Genomic DNA, 5,496 nt, shown 5'->3' on the forward strand with positions numbered 1-5,496 from the left:
AATGTTAGATGTTAACTAAGTATTAAATGATTGTGACTTTGCTACACCCTCACAGGGTCAATGTATGAATGCATGTATATCTGTATGTGCTGAATATGTTAATGCAAATGAATAAATAAATAAATAAATAAATATGTTGCGCGAACATTTTTGGTGGGTCTATAGTAAAACTCGTTACCAACTGTTAGTGTTATGCTACTGAAATCATGTGTAACACTTGGAGTTAGCTATGCACATAAGATCATCACGCATCGCGCATTGTCAAAGTGACTTTCGTAGACGATCCAATAACTTTTTAGCATTATATTTTGTTATGGTAATTTCACTAATTTCACTTAAAAGATGCTTAAGAAATAGTACCTTAAACCTTTACCTGGTAGTGGCAGAATTGTTGTCACTGTAGGTTTTTATCGTAACCTATTTTATAAACTCGTGTAAGTGTACCTATTTAGTGTCTGTATAAGAATGTTAATTTATCTGACTCAAAGTTAACTCAAGTTGGTAAAGTGTGAGGATCCTAGCTATCCTGGGAGTTACTGCCACTGACCTTCAATGAAATACNAATGACGTAATATATGGACGGCCCCTAAGGTGGTTATCAGACCGAAGCTCAAAAGCCTCGATTCAAATAAATTATCTATCATAGATAGACTTTTGGATACTTAAAAGTACTTTTACAGGCATTTAACAAAAATAGATAATTTTCCATAAAAAGTTTATGGCTGTTTGTCTTCTTTAGTTCTGGTTTTCCAAATCTCCTTCATTCTCCTTGGATTTCTAATAATTATAATGATGACAAAGACAATGGTTTTGTTTTTGTTGGGTTGCAGATTTTTTGCTTGCCAGAAATTATTACTATTCTATTGTAAACTTGGAAATGAACAATCAAGCAAAATTGGTAAAGTCCAGATTTTGATGAAGATTGTAGGTACGTACACAGGTACCTATTTACATAAAATTTTGGTTTAAGTTAGTTTAAAGGAGACTGATACAAACTTTCAGCTTTTTTTTTTAATTAGGAGACCCCGATAGTTAATAAAGGCTTAGTTCTGTCCATTGACTAAAAACTAAATTAATTTATTTGTAGAACAAAGTCTAGATATTTCTCTCTTTCTCTTTTCGCTTCTCGCGAAAAGCTCGCTAACTAAAGCTTTTCGACAGTACGAATGTCGCTTTGACATTTCTTTGGCTCAGTAAATATTGATTTCAGCAGCACATTCGGCATTAATTTTTGACGCTTAAACATTTAACACCTAACACTCACGAAACAATGTGTCTCACACCTAAAACGGAATATCACGCAACTAACACAGTAATTACGCAAATACAATTACCTGTTAAGCCGAAAACCTTCGGGCTTGATCTTGGGCATTCCGCATACACGCTCCGTGACAGACCTGACACATTTCGTGACATATTTTGACACGTAACCCATTCAAATAGAGTTGAAAATGGTATGTGTAAGTTTAATTGCAGAAGCGTGCGCCCACGTCGCTTTTTCACTAAATCATTCAACACACCGTACGGTTATGTAAGTTGGCAATGGTGGCCGCTAACGAGTTAAATGGTGGCACGCTTAATCAGGTCAATTAAAATGAGATTGATTAGCAACTTGTTTTAGTTGGTTTAATGAATATTTTATTTTTGGCATTTGCTGATACGTACTTTGTAGAGCAGACCATGAGACCAGTCTCTATACTTATTTTGTTAGAGTATTGTGAGCTGTAGAAGTGTTAACTGCTGCCAATATACCTATTTATAATTAACTAGCTTTTGCCCATGACTTTGCCCGAGTGAAATTCAGTTTGTCACAGAGCGTTTTTTATAGCCCAATATTATTCTGACGTACTATAAATAAACAATAATACTGTTTTATCAAAGTCCCTTCAGTAGATTTTGCGTGAAAGAGTAACAAATCCACATCCTTACAAACTTTCGCATTTATAATATTAGTAGGTCAGATGAAAATGTATTCGGTTAACAAATTAGAAGGTTTATGAAAATTACTTAATTAAAAACTTTTTAGACGGCTCTATTAGTATTTACAGTAGCTGATTGAAATGATATTGATATATCACAACAATCTATTATGATTAGTTTATTACTGATACCAATCTATGTATGAATTAATAATTAACACGCTGCTTTAATTCTACCACCTCATTAATAAACTTAAAAATTCTAAAAAAATATGTATTTTTGATGAAGTTCCTTATTATGTACAGTCTGATACAAAATATCGTGTTTGTTATATTGACTATTCAAGCTTAGGCGCCGACCACCGACTTTTAGTTGGCCGATAGTTGGGCCCGATTCTAATTTGTATGAAGAATCGGCCGATACCAAATCGGCGTAATGTAGCGCACGTTCATACATCTCCATACAGATTAACAGCCCGACTCAACTATCAGCCAACTAAAAATTGGTGGTCTGCTGCGCCTAGGTTAAACGTGATTTTAATTCATAGAAAATACAAGTCCCATTTCAATGGGAATTAGGAAATTTCCAATAATTTTCCACCCCGGGGATAATGGTAAAGGATTTTTTATGTTTCTTGATCATATATTTGGACAGCTTGAGTTGGGACTAGAATCCATGACATTTCGCTTGCCAGCCGGCTGCTCTGACCAACAATATTGTGATTTGTGGGTAAACCTATTTATAGGCCTACTGCATAACTCAGTACCTGAGGTATGGTAGCGCCACGCGAGGTGTAACATTGACATAAATTATGACGTGACAGGGCATACTTTGAAGTTTGACCGTCACGAAATCACCCCCGTGCCACTCCTATAACTCAGGCACTGAGTTAAGTGCTATACCTAAAGCATAAATTATGCAAAAAATCCAACAGAAAGGCTTTATGACATAGGTAAGGCAGTATAACCACCTACACCAAGATGAAATTAGAGCATTACATAGTGTCTGTCTTAAATATCTTACATACTAAGTGTAATATAGTAATTAAACTGCCCACTTTAATAATTAAAACAAGGTACGATACGATGTAAACTAGTTGAAAGTGCTTAAGGACATGTTAACTTAGCGCCACGAATGGTGGCGTGCAACCGTGCAATCTTCAGTGATTATTTTTTATACTGAATGATAAAATAAACAGCTATCTAAGAAGAAACATTCTTCAAAATGTTATAAAAAAGTACTTACGCTGTTGCGGCCAGACTAATTTTATTGTTTATTGAAATTGATATGTTTTGCCAGCATAATTTATATTTCGTTGAAAAATTGCACCCATTACTTACGTACGACAAAAGATTCACAGTTGAAAGATTATGCTATATTTTTTCTTTCTTTTTTTTTCTTTATGTTTTTCTTTAACTTTTATTTATTGTTTTCAACATAATAAGCATTGCGGTAGTAAAAAAAAAAGAACAAAGACTTCATAAAAGAAGACAAATAATTAGTAAGAAAAGCAATTTTCCTTTCCTTCTATTTAAAACAAAATAAAAAACGAAAATTAGTAAAATTAAACAAAAACGATCGCCCGGCAGGGGACACCCGGGTTTGAACCGGGGACCTCTCGATCTGCAGTCGAATGCTCTACCACTGAGCTATATCCTAATGTAGTTAAAAAAATTCTACTAGTTCATCAAGTGTTTGTACGAGTATAATAAGTGAGCCAATGGAAGAGCAGTCCACTGGCCAAGCTAAAGGTCGTGGGTTCGATTCCGGCCTTAGGCAATTCTATTTTTTCAAGTTATTTATAAAAGATAAAGTGGCATCCATTGGGAGAGTAACTTAACTCAATCAGCCTCTTAAGATTCCGTTGTGTAACCCAATATGTGTCAGTGGGCGGCCATTTTTTGATCATTGCCCTTTGAATGGTTTACGGTGAATATAATGGCGGACGCGTTTGCTATACAATTGTTATGAAACGGCTCTTTTAATATAATATTTCAATTATTATTCGGCGTCGTTGTTAAGCCGGGTCTCCAGCGCGTGTTTTGCTCTACAAAATCAACAAAAACATGTCAACATTCAACATTTTTTGTAGGAAATTTTGTTGAATGTTGACATGTTTTTTCTACAAACAATTTGACCAAAATTACTCAAGTTCTACCTATACTACAGTCTCTAGATAGGTTAGTTTTAAATGTTTGAGTAGATACTTATTTTAACTAGGTAGGTATCCGCCCGCGGCTTCGAGCTTCGCCCGCGTGAAATTTTGTCTGTCACACAAAAACTTTATCGCGCGCGTCCCTGTTTAAAAAAACCGGGATAAAAACTATCCTATGACCTTTCCTGGGACTCAAACTATCTCTATCTCTATGCCAAATTTCATCAAAATCGGTTCAGTAGCTCTCCCATATTTGCCCCTACAGTGAATCGAAGCTGTCACCACAACGGACTAGCATTCTATTCTTTGCAAACTACTTAGGCCCAGAACAGACGGTGAAACGCAACTGCAAAGAAACTGCAACTGCTACTTAGTTACTTTTGAGTTGCATCTAAGTTTCTGCCATAGCGTCCGTTAAGAGACCAGATATGACGCGACCAGTTTGAAACTTTCAGTTTCAGTTTCATTCATCAGAATCATCAGAAAGTTGCAGTTTCGTTGCAGTTGCGTTTCACCGTCTGTTCTGGGCCTTAGTATTCTTAGTAAGTCTTATACTTCGTAGGCTATTTTGATAATAATTAAAATAAAAGTTAAGCCTTGAAGACAATAATATTGACACTTTTCATCACCATTCCTTGTTTACACTCGCTTCTGAAACAAAGTCGCGCTCTAATTGAGCGAGTCGAGTGTACGCAACTCGTGCGCATGGTAACTTTATTATTTAACAATATCATACACAATCAACATTAGACCTTATCGCATTTGAGATAAAGTATTTTTGTATTAGTAATATAATAGGAAAAATTAAGAATATGTATTACACATTCAATCAGTGTAAGACTTTATAACAAAGTATTTTATTCTTTAAATAAATAATCGGAAAGGAAAAAGACATCAAACACATTTTTGATGGATCACTAAAATTTAATTTAAACAGAAATTTAAATAAAACCACCAAAATTAACAAGTCAAGTAACTCAATTAATATGCGCGGATAAATCTGGTGCCTTAAAAATAAAATGTCACTTCAATAATATTTCAACGCGATAAAGTCTTAAAAATAAAACTATCGATTAATAATCGAGTCCTTCAAATCGATTCCTCGTCAGATATCGATGCGCGGTGCGTCTACTTCCTTCTCTTTTCATGTTAATTCGGCATTTAACACTATTGATCAATCTCTAGACAAACATTTAAGTAATTTAAGCTCTGAAAACCTGATTTTAAATTAACTGTGAATTAAGTTTGAATATTAAATGCCTTGAAATCCTGAAAAAATTGCCATGCAAAAGCTGTAGAAAACCTGCCCCCCCTAGATAAATGGCAAAACACACGTTCTTCTGTACTGATTTTAACCACTTGTACAAAGTACGTACTTAAATCGATCGATAGTGAGTTAAAAACGCAAATGTAACCACTTT

At 34.8% G+C, this 5,496-nt stretch overlaps 1 non-coding gene across 1 annotated transcript; it reads right to left on the reverse strand.

Moving 5' to 3' along the window:
- Positions 1–3,507: 3,507 nt before the first annotated feature.
- On the reverse strand, positions 3,508–3,579 carry TRNAC-GCA (transfer RNA cysteine (anticodon GCA)). The gene has a single exon. It is a non-coding gene; the product is annotated as a tRNA-Cys (tRNA).
- Positions 3,580–5,496: the final 1,917 nt, after the last annotated feature.

Source organism: Ostrinia furnacalis, unplaced genomic scaffold (assembly GCF_004193835.3).
Source record: "Ostrinia furnacalis isolate ACB-3 unplaced genomic scaffold, ASM419383v2 OfSCF3139, whole genome shotgun sequence".
Lineage (NCBI taxonomy): Eukaryota > Metazoa > Arthropoda > Insecta > Lepidoptera > Crambidae > Ostrinia > Ostrinia furnacalis.